At 41.2% G+C, this 22,664-nt stretch overlaps 1 protein-coding gene and 1 long non-coding RNA gene across 2 annotated transcripts in view; one reads left to right on the top strand and one right to left on the bottom strand.

Annotated features, from left to right (window-relative positions):
- The window catches only part of KANK1 (KN motif and ankyrin repeat domains 1), a 292,497-nt gene extending 270,036 nt beyond the window's left edge, over positions 1 to 22,461 (bottom strand). The window contains exon 1 of the mRNA XM_053702537.1: positions 22,297 to 22,461. The gene's annotated coding sequence lies outside the window, so the exon portion shown is untranslated. The remainder of the gene's footprint in view (positions 1 to 22,296) is intronic.
- LOC128649327 (uncharacterized) overlaps positions 21,734 to 22,664 on the top strand; it is a 65,177-nt gene continuing 64,246 nt past the window's right edge. Inside the window, exon 1 of the long non-coding RNA XR_008400664.1 lies at positions 21,734 to 21,867. This is a non-coding gene — a long non-coding RNA (uncharacterized LOC128649327). The remainder of the gene's footprint in view (positions 21,868 to 22,664) is intronic.

The following is a 22,664-nucleotide window of genomic DNA, read 5'->3' as shown; positions in this document are numbered from 1 at the left end:
CAAAGTATTATCAGCTAGTTCTTTAAAGGGACAGATTTCTGCTCTGTCTATTCTTTTACACAAGCGTCTGGCAGAAGTTCCAGACGTTCAGGCATTTTGTCAGGCTTTAGTTAGAATTAAGCCTGTGTTTAAACCTGTTGCTCCTCCATGGAGCTTAAACTTGGTTCTTAAAGTTCTTCAAGGGGTTCCGTTTGAACCCCTTCATTCTATTGATTTTCTGATGGCTATTTCCTCGGCTCGAAGAGTCTCTGAGTTATCTGCCTTACATTGTGATTCTTCTTATCTGATCTTTCATTCAGATAAAGTTGTTCTGCGTACAAAACCTGGGTTTTTACCTAAGGTGGTTTCTAACAAGAATATCAATCAAGAGATTGTTGTTCCATCATTATGTCCTAATCCTTCTTCAAAGAAGGAACGTCTTTTGCATAATCTAGACGTAGTCCGTGCCTTGAAGTTTTACTTACAGGCTACTAAAGATTTTCGCCAAACATCTAACCAGTTTGTTGTTTACTCTGGACAAAGGAGAGGTCAGAAGGCCTAGGCAACCTCTCTTTCTTTTTGGCTTCGGAGTATAATCCGTTTAGCCTAGAAGACTGCTGGACAGCAGCCTCCTGAAAGGATTACAGCTCATTCTACTAGAGCTGTGGCTTCCACCTGGGCCTTTAAAAATGAGGCCTCTGTTGAACAGATTTGCAAGGCTGCAACTTGGTCTTCGCTTCATACTTTTTCCAAATTTTACAAATTTGATACTTTTGCTTCTTCGGAGGCTGTTTTTGGGAGAAAGGTTCTACAGGCAGTGGTTCCTTCCGTTTAAGTTCCTGCCTTGTCCCTCCCATCATCCGTGTACTTTAGCTTTGGTATTGGTATCCCACAAGTAATAGATGATCCGTGGACTGGATACACTTAACAAGAGAAAACATAATTTATGCTTACCTGATAAATTTATTTCTCTTGTAGTGTATCCAGTCCACGGCCCGCCCTGTCCTTTTCAGGCAGGTCTAAATTTTAATTAAACTACAGTCACCACTGCACCCTATGGTTTCTCCTTTCTCGTCTTGTTTCGTTCGAATGACTGGATATGGCAGTGAGGGGAGGAGCTATATAGCAGCTCTGCTGTGGGTGATCCTCTTGCAACTTCCTGTTGGGAAGGAGAATATCCCACAAGTAATGGATGATCCGTGGACTGGATACACTACAAGAGAAATAAATTTATCAGGTAAGCATAAATTACGTTTATTACTATGACCTATGTGAGGGACTCATAGGTTTTTTCAGGAGCTTGGTGGTCTCACCCTGCGCTCATTACATACCCCCCCTTTTTTGGCTCTAATTCCTCCCTTCCCAAATGCATATCAATGACAAAAATGACCAGGAGGTAGGGAGAAAGAGAGAGGGAGAAAAAAAAAAAAAAACCTTGAAAAATTAAAAACCAAATACTATTCATAAAGTATATTAATATAACAATGTTGGCTGTGCAAAGCTGGGGAAAGGGTAGTAAAGGCGTTATCTTTTTAAATAACAATAATTCTGGTGTAGACTGTCCCTTTAATATTTGTTGCACTGGGCATTGGTTATATGTGTTGTTAAAGGATTTCAAACAAGGATATTACTTTACTCAAACTCAATATCTAGCATGACTGTTAGCAAAGCTAAGCATCAATACTACTATACTCTAGCACCAGCAAGCATGCTGTTCCCTCTCTTAATTAGTCAGGTGTTAAATATGCTGGAACACTTCTCTGGAAAAAATTGAATTTATGCTTACCTGATAAATTACTTTCTCCAACGGTGTGTCCGGTCCACGGCGTCATCCTTACTTGTGGGATATCTCTTCCCCAACAGGAAATGGCAAAGAGTCCCAGCAAAGCTGGCCATATAGTCCCTCCTAGGCTCCGCCCACCCCAGTCATTCGACCGACGGACAGGAGGAAATATATATAGGAGAAACCATATGGTACCGTGGTGACTGTAGTTAGAGAAAATAATTCATCACACCTGATTAAAAAACCAGTGCGGGCCGTGGACCGGACACACCGTTGGAGAAAGTAATTTATCAGGTAAGCATAAATTCTGTTTTCTCCAACATTGGTGTGTCCGGTCCACGGTGTCATCCTTACTTGTGGGAACCAATACCAAAGCTTTAGGACACGGATGAAGGGAGGGAGCAAATCAGGTTACCTAAACGGAAGGCACCACGGCTTGCAAAACCTTTCTCCCAAAAATAGCCTCCGAAGAAGCAAAAGTATCAAATTTGTAAAATTTGGCAAAAGTGTGCAGTGAAGACCAAGTCGCTGCCTTACATAGCTGGTCAACAGAAGCCTCGTTCTTGAAGGCCCATGTGGAAGCCACAGCCCTAGTGGAGTGAGCTGTGATTCTTTCAGGAGGCTGCCGTCCGGCAGTCTCGTAAGCCAATCGGATGATGCTTTTAAGCCAAAAGGAAAGAGAGGTAGAAGTCGCTTTTTGACCTCTCCTTTTACCAGAATAAACAACAAACAAGGAAGATGTTTGTCTGAAATCTTTTGTAGCTTCTAAATAGAATTTTAGAGCACGGACTACGTCCAAATTGTGTAACAAACGTTCCTTCTTTGAAACTGGATTCGGAAACAAAGAAGGTACAACTATCTCCTGGTTAATATATTTGTTAGAAACAACCTTTGGAAGAAAGCCAGGCTTAGTACGCAAAACCACCTTATCTGCATGGAACACCAGATAGGGCGGAGAACACTGCAGAGCAGATAACTCTGAAACTCTTCTAGCAGAAGAAATGGCAACCAAAAACAAAACTTTCCAAGATAACAACTTAATATCTATGGAATGTAGAGGTTCAAACGGAACCCCTTGAAGAACTGAAAGAACTAGATTTAAACTCCAGAGAGGAGTCAAAGGTCTGTAAACAGGCTTGATCCTAACCAGAGCCTGAACAAATGCTTGAACATCTGGCATAGCTGCCAGTCGTTTGTGTAGTAAGACAGATAAAGCAGAAATCTGTCCCTTTAGAGAACTCGCAGATAATCCTTTATCCAAACCTTCTTGCAGAAAGGAAAGAATCTTAGGAATTTTTACCTTATTCCAAGGGAATCCCTTGGATTCACACCAGCAGATATATCTTTTCCATATTTTATGGTAAATCTTTCTAGTTACCGGTTTTCTGGCCTGAACCAGAGTATCAATCACCGAATCTGAAAACCCACGCTTTGATAGAATCAAGCGTTCAATCTCCAAGCCTTCAGCTGGAGGGAGACCAGATTTGGATGTTCGAATGGACCCTGAACAAGAAGGTCCTGTCTCAAAGGTAGCTTCCATGGTGGAACCGATGACATATTCACCAGGTCTGCATACCAAGTCCTGCGTGGCCACGCAGGAGCTATCAAGATCACCGAGACCCTCTCCTGTTTGATCCTGGCTACCAGCCTGGGAATGAGAGGAAACGGTGGGAACACATAAGCTAGGTTGCAGGTCCAAGGCGCTACTAGTGCATCCACTAGAGTCGCCTTGGGATCCCTGGATCTGGACCCGTAGCAAGAAACCTTGAAGTTCTGACGAGACGCCATCAGATCCATGTCTGGAATGCCCCATAATTGAGTCAACTGAGCAAAAATCTCCGGGTGGAGTTCCCACTCCCCCGGATGGAATGTCTGACGACTCAGATAATCCGCTTCCCAGTTTTCCACACCTGGGATGTGGATCGCAGATAGATGGCAGGAGTGATTCTCCGCCCATTGTATTATTTTGGTTACTTCTTTCATCGCCAGGGAACTCCTTGTTCCCCCCTTATGATTGATATACGCAACAGTCGTCATGTTGTCTGATTGGAATCTTATGAATCTGGCCTTTGCAAGCTGAGGCCAAGCCCTGAGAGCATTGAATATCGCTCTTAGTTCCAGAATGTTTATCGGGAGAAGAGACTCTTCCCGAGACCATAGTCCCTGAGCTTTCAGGGATTCCCAGACCGCACCCCAGCCCACTAGACTGGCGTCGGTCGTGACAATGACCCACTCTGGTCTGCGGAAGCTCATTCCCTGGGATAGGTGGTCCAGGGATATCCACCAACGGAGTGAATCTCTGGTCTTCTGATCTACTTGAATCACTGGAGACAAGTCTGTATAGTCCCCATTCCACTGTTTCAGCATGCACAGTTGTAATGGTCTTAGATGAATTCGCGCAAAAGGAACTATGTCCATTGCTGCAACCATCAACCCTACTACTTCCATGCACTGAGCTATGGAAGGACGTGGAACAGAATGAAGAACTTGACAAGCGCTTAGAAGTTTTGACTTTCTGACATCTGTCAGAAAGATCCTCATTTCTAAGGAATCTATTATTGTTCCCAGGAAGGGAACTCTTGTTGACGGAGACAGAGAACTTTTTTCTATGTTCACCTTCCATCCGTGAGATCTGAGAAAGGCCAGAACGATGTCTGTATGAGCCTTTGCCTTTGAAAGGGACGACGCTTGTATTAGAATGTCGTCCAAGTATGGTACTACTGCAAAGCCCCTCGGTCTTAGAACCGCTAGAAGGGACCCGAGTACCTTTGTGAAAATCCTTGGAGCAGTGGCTAATCCGAATGGGAGGGCCACAAACTGTTAATGTTTGTCCAGAAAGGCGAACCTTAGGAACTGATGATGTTCTTTGTGGATAGGAATATGTAGGTACGCATCCTTTAGATCCACGGTAGTCATAAATTGACCTTCCTGGATAGTGGGTAGAATCGTTCGAATGGTTTCCATTTTGAACGATGGTACCCTGAGAAATTTGTTTAGGATCTTTAAATCCAGAATTGGTCTGAAGGTTCCCTCTTTTTTGGGAACTACGAACAGATTTGAGTAAAATCCCATTCCTTGTTCCGTCATTGGAACTGGGTGTATCACTCCCATCTTTAGCAGGTCTTCTACACAATGTAAGAACGCCTGTCTCTTTATTTGGTTTGAGGATAAGTGAGACATGTGGAACCTTCCCCTTGGGGGTAGTTCCTTGAATTCCAGAAGATAACCCTGAGAAACAATTTCTAGCGTCCAGGGATCCTGAACATCTCTTGCCCAAGCCTGAGCAAAGAGAGTCTGCCCCCCACTAGATCCGGTCCCGGATCGGGGGCTACTCCTTCATGCTGTTTTGTTAGCGGTAGCAGGCTTCTTGGTCTGCTTACCCTTGTTCCAGCCTTGCATCGGTTTCCAGGCTGGTTTGGACTGTGAGGCATTACCCTCTTGCTTAGAGGATGCAGAATTAGAGGCCGGTCCGTTCCTGAAATTACGAAAGGAACGAAAATTAGACTTATTCTTGGCCTTGAAAGCCCTATCTTGTGGGAGGGCGTGGCCCTTTCCCCCAGTGATGTCTGAGATAATCTCTTTCAATTCTGGTCCAAAGAGAGTTTTACCCTTGAAGGGGATTTTAAGCAATTTTGTCTTGGATGATACATCCGCTGACCAAGACTTTAGCCAAAGCGCTCTGCGCGCCACAATTGCAAACCCTGAATTTTTCACCGCTAATCTAGCTAATTGCAAAGCGGCATCTAAAATAAAAGAGTTAGCCAACTTAAGTGCGTGAACTCTGTCCATAACCTCCTCATATGGAGTCTCTCTACTGAGCGACTTTTCTAGTTCCTCGAACCAGAACCACGCTGCTGTAGTGACAGGAACAATGCACGAAATGGGTTGTAGAAGGTAACCTTGCTGTACAAAAGTCTTTTTAAGCAGACCTTCCAATTTTTTATCCATAGGATCTTTGAAAGCACAACTATCTTCGATAGGAATAGTAGTGCGCTTGTTTAGAGTAGAAACTGCCCCCTCGACCTTAGGGACTGTCTGCCATAAGTCCTTTCTGGGGTCGACCATAGGAAATAATTTCTTTAATATAGGAGGGGGAACAAAAGGTATGCCGGGCTTCTCCCACTCCTTATTCACTATGTCCGCCACCCGCTTGGGTATAGGAAAAGCGTCGGGGTGCACCGGAACCTCTAGGAACTTGTCCATCTTGCATAATTTTTCTGGAATGACCAAGTTGTCACAATCATCCAGAGTAGATAACACCTCCTTAATCAGTGCGCGGAGATGTTCTAATTTAAATTTAAATGTCACAACATCAGGTTCAGCCTGTTGAGAAATTTTTCCTGAATCTGAAATTTCCCCATCTGACAAAACCTCCCTCATGGCCCCTTCAGATTGGTGTGAGGGTATGACAGAACAATTATCATCAGCGCCCTCCTGCTCTTCAGTGTTTAAAACAGAGCAATCGCGCTTTCTCTGATATGCAGGCATTTTGGATAAAATATTTGCTATGGATTTATCCATTACAGCCGTCAATTGTTGCATGGTAATAAGCATTGGCGCGCTAGAAGTACTAGGGGCCTCCTGCGTGGGCAAAACTGGCGTAGACACAGAAGGAGATGATGTAGAACCATGTCTACTCCCTTCATCTGAGGAATCATCTTGGGCAATTTCATTATTTGTGGCAGTACTGTCCTTACTTTGTTTGGACGCTATGGCACAATTATCACACAATTTTGAAGGGGGAGACACATTGGCTTTCATACATATAGAACATAGCTTATCTGAAGGCACAGACATGTTAAACAGGCTTAAACTTGTCAATAAAGCACAAAAACCGTTTTAAAACAAAACCGTTACTGTCTCTTTAAATTTTAAACATAGCACACTTTATTACTGAATATGTGAAAATATATGAAGGAATTGTTCAAAATTGCACACCAATTTTCAGAGCTTTAACCCTTAAAATAACTAAACCGGAGCCGGTTACAGATTTAACCCCTATACAGTCCCAGCTACAGCCTTTGCTGTGACTTTACCAAGCCCAGAGGGGAATACGATACCAAATGACGCCTTCTAGGAACTTTTCCAACTACTTTCAGGTCCTCACACATGCATCTGCATGTCTTGCACTCAAAAACAACTGCGCAGTAATGGCGCGAAAATGAGGCTCAGCCTACAACTGGGAAGGCCCTTCCTGACTGGAAAAGGTGTCTAACATAGTGCCTGACGTTAAAAAACGTTCCCCAAGTTTATAAGTGTGAATTATCAGCATAAACATGTATAAAATGTCCAAATAAAGCAATCGATTTAGTCCATAAAAGTGTCTACCAGTTTTATAGCCCATATTAAGCCCTTTATTCTGTTTGAGACTAAGAAAATGGCTTACCGGTCCCCATGAGGGGAAATGACAGCCTTCCAGCATTACACAGTCTTGTTAGAAATATGGCTAGTCATACCTTAAGCAGAAAAGTCTGCTAACTGTTTCCCCCAACTGAAGTTACTTCATCTCAACAGTCCTATGTGGAAACAGCAATTGATTTTAGTTACTGTCTGCTAAAATCATCTTCCTCTCACAAACAGAAATCTTCATCTTTTTCTGTTTCAGAGTAAATAGTACATACCAGCACTATTTTAAAATAACAAACTCTTGATAGTAGAATAAAAAAACTACAACTAAACACCACATACTCTTAACCATCTCCGTGGAGATGTTGCCTGTGCAACGGCAAAGAGAATGACTGGGGTGGGCGGAGCCTAGGAGGGACTATATGGCCAGCTTTGCTGGGACTCTTTGCCATTTCCTGTTGGGGAAGAGATATTCCCACAAGTAAGGATGACGCAGTGGACCGGACACACCAATGTTGGAGAAATAATTTCTATTACATTTATGTCACTTTACAAAAATAGATCTGTGTACTATGTGTTACTCATTGCACCAACTATATCTTCTATAACTGTCTCTATAGGTATTATGTCTCAGAAAGGAATTTCTATACACATACGGCTCCATTTATAAATCCGTGCATGCAGCTTGGGAACACATATGGTGCAGGGTCTCTCAAGTTAAAAAGCAGAGGTTGTAAGAGTTAAATCCCTAAGACGTTGCTGTACAAGTGTTTCCTTATGCAATGATAAATGTGGGCTACAGATGCTGCCTCACTCCCAATAAGTTCAGACAGACCGGTTTCCTGCCTGGGAAGCTTGTGCAACCACATTTTAAAAAGACAGAACCATAACCACTTTCTAATTTTCCTTAAATAAAAGAAAAATATCACTAGGCAACAAAAGGTGATCCATCTCAGCACTGGTCCTTTTTATGAAGTAATCTAAAGGAACATTCTAGTATTTAAATGAAAAATGCTCTATTTTGTTAGAGAATTGTGTTTATTTATTTAAAAAAAACACTTTCTTTTACAATGCATTTATCCCCTACAAAGTTGCGACACTTCAGAGGAGGATATGGCTGGTGACCCAATCAACAGCAGCATACACACGTTCACTCCAGTCACAGTCTGTGGAGCAGAATGGGGGTGTTCCAGAAGTGCTGCTTTGACTACATGTTTAACCTTTTTGAAGGAGCTAACACATACTAAATGATGAATATTATATTAAAAACAAAACTGAGGGGGGGCGTGTCCGGCCAGCGTCTAAGATGGCAGCGTTTTTGAGAGCTCTCCTCTTAAGACTCACAATCCATAAGGAAATCTGAATCATCTCAACCCATCCAGTTCAGATTTTAACAGCCCAAAAGAGAGGGTACTCTACCGTACTGAATGACACCTGTAGTGCATCCTCAAAAGCTTTTAAACTGGACTTTTGCACCTTTCTTTGGATCTCTAGAAAACTACATTGCAGCAACCCCTCGCCCGGCAACCGGGCGTACAGAGATTGTTATACCATCTTTAGACAAGTTGCACGGTAGTTTCTACGATGGAGGACTTTAATATCGAAATACAACTGCTCCTAGCTACATTTGAAAAACGGATGACAAGTCAATTTGAAGATCTGATGATTCTGGTAAAGTCTATATCCAAGCATGAGGATTTCCCTACTACAAATATGGCGGCAATGGAAGTGTCAGCAGACGTCCCGCTCCTATTACTTACCGACGATAGTACCCCCACTCACGATCTGTGACATCTGCAGGAAGCTTTCCTAACTTCTGAAGGGTACTCTGATAAGCTGACCTCAGACTATATCGATCACAAGGTTGATTACCGATATACCTCAATTCCTTGCGACCTCCAATCAAACGGACTGGACGATCTAAATAGCGGACTGTTGAACTGGGGACAATATAAGCTCTCCCCCGGCAATACTTCAAAGTCTGCAGAACCTCCACCCAAAACCACTCAAGAGCCCATACAACTTACTCAATGCATGAGCTTAGCTCAGATATCAGTGTCCGGAGCATGCCCTCCGCCAGCAGTCCACGCAATCTATCTACGGACCTCCGGATCTAATGCTCCCCCGTCTACCACCATGCACCAAGGGACCGATCAATATTGGCATGAGACTCCTGTTTCTCTCAGAAGGGGAGTGGGCTAGAGGCCTCAGATGCTCTCGGTGAGTTGCTGCAGCCACGAGCATCGGTCAGCAAGTAAGCCAGCCGCATTTGCTAAGATCGTCTATTTGGATCTACCCATATTTGGCCCCTCTCCTTACTACTTAGAGACAATGGCTACTAAGAGCTGGCCTCATTATGTTGAGAACACTGAGAGACACTCTTTACCTTGGTCTTGCTCGCGGTATAAGTTAGATGACAGGTAGGATCTAAGAACGACATAATGCGAGCAAGCCCAAATAAGGGGGACATTTTTGTGCACTTAGTTTTTTTATTTTTTTATTTACCTATTGTGTTTCATCCCCTCATCGCAGGTCTTTTTCATTTAACATTAAGTTTGATTTTTTACCCTGTTGTTTTCCTTTTTATTTTATTTGTATACTCATGTGCTGTAATGCCCTTCATTTAGTACTATAAGTAATGATTGTTGTGTTCCTAAAGGTCCATATGAACGTTTCCTTTACATGCCTAACAGACCTTACTAACAAGACTAGCTCACAACGATTTATGTACACGGGCCCTCTGTGCAACGTCAGGGGATCTCTAAACTATATCTTAATTCAAAGTGGAGGTCAGATCGTATGCTATCTGTAACAACCAATTACACTGTTAGCCCATATACTCCGAAGTTATAGTGGCATATCAATCCTGAGGTTCCCCCATGTTACTAATTTATTCTATCTTGTCCTTAGTGGCTCATACTACTCCCACCCTTTGCACATTATTATCGCTCAGACATTGGTATGCTATAGAGTGGCTATCATTGGATACTAGATGTTAGATGAATATGGTATTCACTCTCTCTGAGCCTCTTAATTACCCAGAATACTATATAGTGCTGGTATGTATATTCCATGACAAAAGTAAATGAAGCACAACATAGCTCCCCTTTACTATATATTCTTCCCAGAGGAGCGTTGTGTTCTTGCTTGGCGCTCACAGCTGTCCAACTTCTCCGTGGGATTAATACCTGTGTAACCTGTAAACATCTATACTGTTCTGTAATGTAGCTAACTCTCACGGTATTAGATAGCAAGTAGTCCAGATAGCATCTAGTTCACAACAACAGAACTTTATCTCCCTTTTGGAAACTCTCACAGCTATGCTATAAGGAACTAATGTTACTAGGGTCATGTATTTTGTTGCTTATTGCTCTGAAGTCTATATATAGTATATCACTCCCAAAAGATTGTGAATAATGTACTGTTTAATATTTATTCTAACTGGATATATGTGTAACCTACTGTTAACTAGGCTTTCCTGGATCTGACTGGAAACTATCTTAAAGCCATATATTACTTACTCCCACAGTTTTTCTTTTTGTTTAATCCTTTCTTTTAACCTTTTGCACAATATCACTCACTATAACTCCCTGCTTACATAGGTTCTGTTACTCCTATTTAACAATGATTTATCTAAGCCACATATCACCCTACATAATTATAATAATGCATATATACACTCATTGGGGTCCAGAGACTCTTCACCCACCTTTATATAGCCCTACCACACCACAATAGCTCTCTGCTATACGCCTTGGTACTTGCAATACAACCAGAAAATTATTTCACCGAGAGATATGGGTATATTTATAAAGCATGTCAAAATAGAGGCCTATCTTCCATACTATTTTAAGTCTAAAAGATAATTCCATATACTCTGTTCCTATGAGTTAGAGAGGCTCAAATAGCAACCCTCTGAGGGGAGTCCTTGGAGAATTTATGCATAGCATATCCTTGGTTATTATGGCCTGGTTACGAGCCTTCTGTATCATTGCTAATATATATATTAACTGAAGGTCTATCATTATCTAGCTCTTAAACGCTATATACTACCTACTATATATTCTGCTCTATTATATCAGTAGCTAATCTCCAACCAATCTCTTCCTAGTCCATATAATGTCCGCTCCATATGCGAATCCCCCTTTATTCAGTTCACAAGTTTGATAAAGTCTAAGAATGACTTTAGATATTCTAGAAGGAATTTATGTTTCAGCCACTCCTTTGCCCATCCCATTAAGTTTATAAAGAGCTCAATAGAGATCCTACTAAAACATAGTGCAACAACAATACTGTGCCCCTCAAACTCCCGGACACGCCCCCTCTTTCCCCCCCTTTTTTTCTTAACCAGAGCGGCTCTTGCCCGCTGAATCCCCCTTTCCCCAAAACAAAACCATCATACTTACCCCCATCTTACCGCAATTTACTCTGAATAGATAACTTACTTTTTAATCTCCACAGTAATTTGGGGACCATTCTTATATGTATTAAGCCAAAGGTTATAAAATTAGTTTTTTTTTTTTCTTATGATATGTCCCAGTTAGTCATCTCTGCCATACGCAAGTCTTTTATTTTTACTTCCCACACTCTATATTATACATTTCATGATCCACATCTTAGATTTACTCGTAGAATCTTTGCCAGAACTTAATATAGTTGTGGGTCTGACATAGCATGTGTAACCATATTACTAATACCTCGGTGTTCTAGACTTAGCCTATTTCATACTTTAAAATTGTAAAGATGTTTTTTTTACAAGCCTGATTTGTATCTGGACATATGTATTGTTTATCTGTTACTGTTCATTACCTCAATAAAAAATTTATTTAAAAAAAAAAAAAAAAAAAAAAAACTGAGCATTTTATGCAAGAATGTCGTGAATGCTGTGCTGGTTAAAGGGACAGTCTAGTCGAAATTAAACTTTCATGATTTAGATAGTAAATTGGAAAGTTGTTTAAAATTGCATGTCCTTTTATCATCAAATTTTTTTTGTTCTCTTGGTATTCTTAGTTGAAAGCTAAACCTAGGTAGGCTCATATGCTAATTTCAAAGCCTTTGAAGGCTGCCTCTTATCTCAGTGCATTTTGACAGTTTTTCATGGCTAGAGGGTGCAAGTTCATGTGTGCCATATAGATAACACTGTGCTCACGCCCATGTAGTAACTTATGAGAGGGCACTGATTGGCTAAAGTGCAAGTCTGTCAAACGAACTGAAATAAGGGGGCAGTCAGAGGCTTAGATACAAGGTAATCACAAAGGTAAAAAGTATATTAATATAACCGTATTGCTTATGCAAAACTGGGGACTAGGTAATAAAGGGATTATCTATCTTTTTAAACAATAACAATTTTGGAGTAGACTGTCCCTTTAAGGGTAAGCCATAAATAATCACATGTTAATATCCTATTTAAAATTGAAATTTGAAAATTACTGAGTGTACAGGAAATGGAAAGTGCTCCTCGCTGATGCGACCTCTCCTAGTGATTACTGATGATGTCACAGTGGTCTGAGATTCACACGGATAGAGCCGACAGTTCTCCGTCCTCACGCTGACTGCCAATGTGAATTATCTGACAGCCACTTGAGCCGTTACTAGGGAGGGAACTCCAGCTAACGCCCTTCTCAGCAGGAGTCTCCCCTTGCTACAATGTCACATCTCCCGGCTCTGAAATACTCAGCGCACTCCAGCCTTTCCGTCCTGTAAGATAATTCATATTGGCGTTCAGCGTGAGGAGAAGTGTCGGCTCTATCCATGTGAATCGCAAACCACTGTGATGTCATCAGCAATCACTAGGAGAGGTTGCATCGGCGAGGAGCGCTCAGATCTCTATCCTGGATAGCCACATCGTAAGAGCCACTAGTGCTCTCAATGCCTAAAAGATCTTTAATCCTGTGAGTAGTTCTGTGTGTGCAGGTCTTGGCCCTTTTGTTTATATGTACTTCACCAGGAATATCTCCTTGTCCTTTACAGATCGATCACTGCCAGGACGCCATCTTGGAGAATGGCTTTGGTTTCTCGCTATATGGACTGTGTTTTGTATCAATAAATTAGTTTTTACTTTGTGATACTCTTGGTTACTTTTTCTACTAGCTATTCACTGTATTGTTCTATGTTTAACCTAGAATATAAAATACATTTTTTCCTTTAGTGGTTCATATTAGCTTGTTTTTTTTCTTTGTAACATATATCTTTTTATTATATCTAAGATATTGTATTTTACATTCTCTTCAGCCCTGCAGGGGCACAGTAGTTTTTGTAAAGCTTTATTTGTTTAAAGTTTACATCCCGTTTTCCTGTAGTGAAAATACTACCAATAAACCCATGAATAGGGGAGAAAAGAGATTAAAGGGACATGAAACCCAAACATTTTCTTTTGTGATTCAGACAGAGCATACCATTTTTTTAAAAAAAGTTTCAAATTTACTTCTAATTTCAAATTTGCTTTGTTCTCATGATATTCTTTGCTGAAGAGATACCTATGTAGGCACCTGGAGCACTATATAGCAGGAAACAATCTAGTGCTCTTGCAAATGGATAATATTCTTGCAAAACTGCTGCCATATAATGCTCCAGAAATGGGCCGGTTCCTAAGTTAACGTCGCTGCTTTTCAACAAAAGATACCTAAAGAAGAAAAATTGCTAAAAGAAGTAAATTAGAAAGTTGTTTAAAATTGCATGATCTATCTGAATCATGAAAGAAAAATTTTGGGTTTCATATCCCTTTAATGTGAGATTAATGCGAACAAATTTATGCATCATTGCTTGCATATTACTATATATATTATTTATATGCATGTATCAGGCTAAACACATGGTTAAAATCAGCTCAGGAGCAGCAACACATTACTGGGAGCTAGCTGAACACATCTGGCAAGTCAATGACTAGCCATATGTGCATAACCATAATAAAACTATAATAAAAGGCTAGCTCCCAGTAGTGCATTGCTGCTCCTGAGACTACCTATGCATGCATTTCATCAAAGATACTAAAAGAACAATGTAAACAGAAGTAAACTGGAAACCATCTTAAAAACGGCATAATCTATCTTTATCATAAAAATGTTTAATATTGCCTTTCAAGTTTTTTTAAGTAAATTATTATTATTCAGAGTATAAAATCAAATTGAATGGAGAAACACATACCTGAAATTATAGTGCCTTAAAGTGAGTCAAAACTAGCGTTTCTGAAACGCTAGGATTGACTATTGAAACAAATAAAGGGGACTTTCATTCATGAAGTATACGATATTTCATGTAGAAAGCTCCTTTATTTTGTTTCAATCGATCACCGTTCTAAGCTGCTCAGGTAGCCCACGGCAGATCGCTGTTTGGCTTGAGAGGTGACGTCTTCACCTCTTAGGCAATAGCCGTGCGGTCAATATGGCTTGGCGCCCTTGGGAGCCAGATTTACCGCATGGCTATTGGCTAAGAGGTAAAAACTTCACCTCTTAGCAAAAATTTTTTTGCCGTGGGCTGCTGTAGCCGCTAAGAACGGCAATCGATTGAAACAAATAAAGGAGCTTTCTACATGAAGAAGTATCTTATACTTCATGAATGAAAGTCCCCTTTAATTGTTTCAATAGTCAATCCTAGAGTTTAAAAAATGCTAGGATTGACTTTCACTTAAAATATAGTGAATTCAAAAAATAGATCATAAATGTAGTAAATGTACATTTTACAGTAACATTGTAACCTCTTCTGAGCTGGCCCCTCCTCCTCTGGTATCCATTTGTTTTGTTTACTCTGTTTATGTATCTATATTACTTTCTTTTTCTATTTTCTTTAACCTGAGTCGGTGTCATTGTTTAACCCCTACTCACATGCTGCTTGCTTCTGATATGATAATTATGCTACTAAGCAGATATTTATTAGCAACAGCTATGCTTAGTAGATTTATGTTTTTAATGGAAAAAATAAAAAGTTTGAAAAGGAGATATACAATTGTTTTGCCCTGTTTCATTCATCTCTTCACTCATCTGTTTCTTCTTTTATATTTTAATTGCAAATTAAGTACATTCAAAATAAATGTTTTAAAAGTAATTAAAATTGATACTTTAATAATGACTGACAAATCTTACATAGTAGATGAGGCTAAAAAAAGACATAAGTCCATCAAATTCAACATATACAAATCATTATTTATTTACAATAAAAGCTCCAGTTGAGTTTAAATGAATCCCATTATAAAAAGGTGACCCATTTAAAACAATCAATCATATTCATGAATTCTGTTTCTATCCAGAAATGTATCTAAACCATTTTTAAATGTATCTAAGATGTTGACATTCACTACCTCCTAAGGTAATGAGTTCCACAATTTTATTGCTCTTACAGTGACAAAAAAGTTTACGTTGCTGGAGATTAAAAATCTCCTTTCTTCCAGCCTTAAATTGTAAAGGGGATTCTATCATTAATTTGAACAGATCTGCATAGTCCTAGGAAACACATATTTTATGCTATAAATGTTTTTAGAAAATTAATTTTAATTAACAACAGGAGTATATTATATGGAATCAATTAAAAATAAAAGGACATTGGATCTATGTTAAAGTGAATATAAATTTTTATGCTAAAGTGCTCGGTTTTTAAAAATTCTTTAAAAACTTTAATTCATCAAAATTTCCATTTCACTCGTGAAAAAAATACCTTTTAAACTTCAAAGCCGCTCCAGCTTCCCCCAGTCATCGCAAACCATTTCTGACGTCAGAAATGATGGATCAGTCATCCTCCAATCACGGCTTCCCCCCGGGGGAATCAGTGTCTGATTCAACGCCGTGATTAGAGGAAGCCGGATTCCTCATTTTAGACCCAGTAAAAACATAATTTATGCTTACCTGATAAATTTATTTCTCTTGTAGTGTATCCAGTCCACGGATCATCCATTACTTGTGGGATATTCTCCTTCCCAACAGGAAGTTGCAAGAGGATCACCCACAGCAGAGCTGCTATATAGCTCCTCCCCTAACTGTCATATCCAGTCATTCGACCGAAAACAAACAGAGAAAGGAGAAACCATAGGGTGCAGTGGTGACTGTAGTTTAATTAAAATTTAGACCTGCCTTAAAAGGACAGGGCGGGCCGTGGACTGGAAACACTACAAGAGAATCAAATTTATCAGGTAAGCATAAATTACGTTTTCTCTTGTTAAGTGTATCCAGTCCACGGATCATCCATTACTTGTGGGATACCAATACCAAAGCTAAAGTACACGGATGATGGGAGGGACAAGGCAGGATTAAGCGGAAGGAACCACTGCCCGAAGAACCTTTCTCCCAAAAACAGCCTCCGAAGAAGCAAAAGTATCAAATTTGTAAAATTTTGAAAAAGTGTGAAGCGAAGACCAAGTCGCAGTCTTGCAAATCTGTTCAACAGAGGCCTCATTTTTGAAGGCCCATGTGGAAGCCACAGCTCTAGTAGAATGAGCTGTAATCCTTTCAGGGAGCTGCTGTCCAGCAGTCTCATAGGCTAGGCGTATTACGCTCCGAAGCCAAAAGGACAGAGAGGTTGCCGAAGCTTTTTGACCTCTCCTCTGTCCAGAGTAAACGACAAACAGGGAAGATGTTTGACGAAAATCCTTAGTAGCTTGTAAGTAAAACTTCAAGGCACGGACTTGTAAAAGACGTTCCTTCTTTGAAGAAGGATTAGGACACAATGATGGAACAACAATCTCTTGATTGATATTCTTGTTAGAAACCACCTTAGGTAAAAACCCAGGTTTGGTACGCAGAACTACCTTATCTGCATGAAAAATCAGATAAGGAGAATCACATTGTAAGGCAGATAGCTCAGAGACTCTCCGAGCCGAGGAAATAGCCATCAAAAACAGAACTTTCCAAGATAAAAGTTTAATATCAATGGAATGAAGGGGTTCAAACGGAACTCCTTGAAGAACTTTAAGAACCAAGTTTAAGCTCCACGGAGGAGCAACAGGTTTAAACACAGGCTTAATTCTAACCAAAGCCTGGCAAAATGCCTGAACGTCTGGAACCTCTGCCAGACGCTTGTGCAAAAGAATAGACAGAGCAGAAATCTGTCCCTCTAAGGAACTAGCTGATAATCCTTTGTCCAAGCCCTCTTGGAGCAAAGACAATATTCTAGGAATCCTAACCTTACACCAAGAGTAATTCTTGGATTCACACCAATAAGGATATTTACTCCATATCTTGTGGTAGATTTTCCTGGTAACAGGCTTTCGTGCCTGTATTAAGGTATCAATGACTGACTCGGAGAAGCCACGCTTTGATAGAATCAAGCGTTCAATCTCCATGCAGTCAGTCTCAGAGAAATTAGATTTGGATGATTGAAAGGACCTTGTATCAGAAGGTCCTGTCTTAGAGGCAGAGTCCATGGTGGAAAGGATGACATGTCCACTAGGTCTGCATACCAAGTCCTGCGTGGCCACGCAGGTGCAATCAGAATCACCGATGCTCTCTCCTGTTTGATTTTGGCAATCAGTCGAGGGAGCAGAGGAAACGGTGGAAACACATAAGCCAGGTTGAAGAACCAAGGCGCTGCTAGAGCATCTATCAGCGTCGCTTCTGGGTCCCTGGACCCGGATCCGTAACAAGGGAGCTTGGCGTTCTGGCGAGACGCCATGAGATCCAACTCTGGTTTGCCCCAACGATGAATCAATTGAGCAAACACCTCCGGATGGAGTTCCAACTCCTCCGGATGGAAAGTCTGACGACTTAGAAAATCCGCCTCCCAGTTCTCCACGCCTGGGATATGGATTGCTGACAGGGGGCAAGAGTGGGAATCTGCCAAGCGAATTATTTTTGAGACTTCTAACATCGCTAGGGAACTCCTGGTTCCCCCTTGATGGTTGATGTAAGCCACAGTCGTGATGTTGTCCGACTGAAATCTGGTGAACCTAAGTGTTACTAACTGAGGCCAAGCCAGAAGAGCATTAAATATCGCTCTTAAACCCAGAATATTTATTGGAAGGAGTTTCTCCTCCTGAGTCCACGATCCCTGTGCCTTCAGGGAGTTCCAGACTGCACCCCAACCTAGAAGGCTGGCATCTGTTGTTACAATTGTCCAATCTGGCCTGCGAAAGGTCATACCCTTGGACAGGTGGACCCGAGACAACCACCAGAGAAGAGAATCTCTGGTCTCTTGATCCAGATTTAGCAGAGGGGACAAATCTGTGTAATCCCCATTCCACTGACTCAGCATGCATAAGTGCAGCGGTCTGAGATGTAGGCGCGCAAATGGCACTATGTCCATTGCCGCTACCATTAAGCCAATTACCTCCATACACTGAGCCACCGAAGGGCGCGGAATGGAGTGAAGAACACGGCAAGCCTTTAGAAGTTTTGATAACCTGGACTCCGTCAGGTAAATTTTCATTTCTACAGAATCTATAAGAGTCCCTAAGAAGGAGACTCTTGTGAGTGGGGATAGAGAACACTTTTCCTCGTTTACTTTCCACCCGTGCGACCTCATAAATGCCAGAACTATCTCTGTATGAGACTTGGCAACTTGAAAGTTTGACGCCTGTATCAGGATGTCGTCTAGATACGGAGCTACCGCTATGCCTCGCGATCTTAGAACCGCCAGAAGTGAGCCCAGAACCTTTGTAAAGATTCGCGGGGCTGTAGCCAACCCGAAGGGAAGAGCTACAAATTGGTAATGCCTGTCTAGAAAGGCAAACCTTAGAAACCGATGATGGTCCTTGTGAATCGGTATGTGAAGGTAGGCATCCTTTAGGTCCACTGTGGTCATGTACTGACCCTCTTGGATCATGGGTAGGATGGTCCGAATAGTGTCCATTTTGAAAGATGGAACTCTGAGGAATTTGTTTAAGATCTTTAGATCCAAAATTGGTCTGAAGTTTCCCTCTTTTTTGGGAACCACAAACAGATTTGAATAAAAACCCTGTCCTTGTTCCGTCCGCAGAACTGGATGGATCACTCCCATAATTAGGAGGTCTTGCACACAGCGTAGGAATGCCTGTTTCTTTATCTGATTTGCAGATAGCCTTGAAAGATGAAATCTCCCTTGTGGAGGGGAAGCTTTGAAGTCCAGAAGATATCCCTGAGATATGATCTTGAACATCTCTTGCCCATGCCTGGGCGTAGAGAGAAAGTCTGCCCCCTACTAGATCCGTCGCCGGATAGGGGGCCTTTCCTTCATGCTGTCTTAGAGGCAGCAGCAGGCTTTCTGGCCTGCTTGCCTTTGTTCCAGGACTGGTTAGGTTTCCAGGCCTGCTTAGATTGAGCAAAAGTTCCCTCTTGCTTTGAAGCGGAGGAAGTTGATGCTGCACCTGCCTTGAAATTTCGAAAGGCACGAAAATTAGACTGTTTGGCCTTTGCTTTGGCCCTGTCCTGAGGAAGGGTATGACCCTTACCTCCAGTAATGTCAGCAATAATTTCCTTCAAACCAGGCCCGAATAAGGTCTGCCCCTTGAAAGGAATGTTGAGTAATTTAGACTTCGAAGTCACGTCAGCTGACCAGGATTTAAGCCATAGCGCCCTACGCGCCTGGATAGCGAATCCGGAATTCTTAGCCGTTAGTTTAGTCAAATGAACAATGGCATCAGAAACAAATGAGTTAGCTAGCTTAAGTGTTCTAAGCTTGTCAATAATTTAAGTCAATGGAGCTGTATGGATGGCCTCTTCCAGGGCCTCAAACCAGAATGCCGCCGCGGCCGTGACAGGCGCTATGCATGCAAGGGGCTGTAAAATAAAACCTTGTTGAATAAACATTTTCTTAAGGTAACCCTCCAATTTTTTATCCATTGGATCTGAAAAAGCACAACTGTCCTCAACCGGGATAGTGGTACGCTTTGCTAAAGTAGAAACTGCTCCCTCCACCTTAGGGACCATCTGCCATAAGTCCCGTGTAGTGGCGTCTATTGGAAACATTTTTCTAAATATAGGAGGTGGGGAAAAAGGCACACCCGGTCTATCCCACTCCTTGCTAATAATTTCTGTAAGCCTTTTAGGTATAGGAAAAACATCAGTACACACCGGCACCGCATAGTATTTATCCAGCCTACACAATTTCTCTGGTACTGCAACTGTGTTACAGTCATTCAGAGCAGCTAATACCTCCCCAAGCAATACACGGAGGTTCTCAAGCTTAAATTTAAAATTAGAAATCTCTGAATCAGGTTTCCCCGAATCAGAGACGTCACCCACAGACTGAAGCTCTCCGTCCTCATGATCTGCATATTGTGACGCAGTATCAGACATGGCCCTTACAGCATCTGCGCGCTCTGTATTTCTCCTAACCCCAGAGCAATCGCGCTTGCCCCTTAATTCAGGCAACTTGGATAATACCTCTGACAGGGTATTATTCATGATTGCAGCCATGTCCTGCAAGGTAATCGCTATGGGCGTCCCTGATGCAATTGGCGCCATATTAGCGTGCATCCCCTGAGCGGGAGGCGAAGGGTCTGACACGTGGGTAGAGTTAGTCGGCATAACTTCCCCCTCGTCAGAATCTTCTGGTGATATTTCTTTTATAGTTAAAGACTGATCTTTACTGTTTAAGGTGAAATCAATACATTTAGTACACATTCTCCTATGGGGCTCCACCATGGCTTTCAAACATAATGAACAAGTTGTTTCCTCTGTGTCAGACATGTTTAAACAGACTAGCAATGAGACTAGCAAGCTTGGAAAACACTTTAAACAAGTTTACAAGCAATATAAAAAACGTTACTGCACCTTTAAGAAACACAAATTTTTGCCAAAATTTGAAATAACAGTGAAAAAAGGCAGTTACACTAACAAAATTTTTACAGTGTATGTAACAAGTTAGCAGAGCATTGCACCCACTTGCAAATGGATGATTAACCCCTTAATACCAAACACAGAATAATAACTGACAAAAACGTTTTTTTTGTTTGTTTTTTTTTTTAAATAGTCACAACAACTGCCACAGCTCTACTGTGGCTTGTTACCTCCCTCAAAAATGACTTTGAAGCCTTTTGAGCCCTCCAGAGATGTCCTGGATCATGCAGGAAGAAGCTGGATGTCTGTGTCTGTAATTTTTGCTGCACAAAAAAACCCCTCCCACTCATATTACAACAGTGGAAAGTCAGGAAACTGTTACTAGGCAGAATTCAAGCCAGCCATGTGGAAAAAAACTAGGCCCCAATAAGTTTTATCACCAAACATATATAAAAACGATTAAACATGCCAGCAAACGTTTTATATTACATTTTTATAAGAGTATGCATCTCTATTAATAAGCCTGATACCAGTAGCTCTCACTGCATTTAAGGCTTTACTTACATTAGTTCAGTATCAGCAGTATTTTCTAGCAAATTCCATCCCTAGAAATATATTAACTGCACATACCTTATTGCAGGATAACCTGCACGCCATTCCCTCTCTGAAGTTACCTCACTCCTCAGAATATGTAAGAACAGCCATGGATCTTAGTTACTTCTGCTAAGATCATAGAAAACGCAGGCAGATTCTTCTTCTAAATACTGCCTGAGATAAACAGTACACTCCGGTACCATTTAAAAATAACAAACTTTTGATTGAAGAATAAACTAAGTATAAAACACCACACTCCTCTTACGACCTCCATCTTGGTTGAGGCTTGCAAGAGAATGACTGGGTATGACAGTTAGGGGAGGAGCTATATAGCAGCTCTGCTGTGGGTGATCCTCTTGCAACTTCCTGTTGGGAAGGAGAATATCCCACAAGTAATGGATGATCCGTGGACTGGATACACTTAACAAGAGAAATGCTATGCGACAGGCGGAGGAAGCTGGATCGGCTGTCAAGATTAAAAGGCAAGTATTTTTTCACAACACAAATGAAATGTAAATTTTGATGAATTAAAGTGCCCCTGTTTTTAATCGAATTTTCAAAAAACTGGCACTTTAGCATCAAAATTTACATTCACTTTAACTCTGTGTACTTTAGGAACAGTAACATATATAAGTATTGACAGGGAGATGCTAAAATGACAATGCAGGCAATATCTAGTGGCACCTCTCTCATTCCACTAACATTTCATACTACAAGACAAGCATTCAAGACTCTCTCAGTTGTGGAGCAATACTACGTATATTTAGCAAACAGGTGTACAATGTTGGGTATACATGTTATACATACAGCATAACATGACATACATCAAAGCTATGTATTAAATATTGAGATAACACCCTAAAAACATTTGTCTCACAAAAAACAACAAAAAACAACAACCTGACAAGTACTCACTGGGTATGAAACATGTAGGGGTCAGTCACAAGGAAGACCGCAGATAGTGGAAGAGAGAATACACACATGTGCATGACGTTTTGCAATGCTTTGTTTCATGTCAGATGTCTCACACACACAGACTGCATCCTGCATTTCTAGGCTCTCTGTAAATCTGTCTTTATGCGATATGACTTGCTATTCTGGTTCCCAGTTAGAAGGTGGGTGGTTATTTATGTTTATGCATCTCTGCTGACTGGGTTGGTTTTAGGTATGTTTATTCTCTGAAGGACTGTCTGTGCAGAGGACCCATTTAGAACTTTTAGGAAACTAAAATAGACATGACAAGTAGCAGTTCTAGCTTAAAAATCTCTCCGACCCTGCTCTTT

This window comes from Bombina bombina, chromosome 2, assembly GCF_027579735.1.
Source record: "Bombina bombina isolate aBomBom1 chromosome 2, aBomBom1.pri, whole genome shotgun sequence".
NCBI classification, from domain to species: domain Eukaryota; kingdom Metazoa; phylum Chordata; class Amphibia; order Anura; family Bombinatoridae; genus Bombina; species Bombina bombina.
This window is presented reverse-complemented; position numbering and strand designations above follow the sequence as displayed.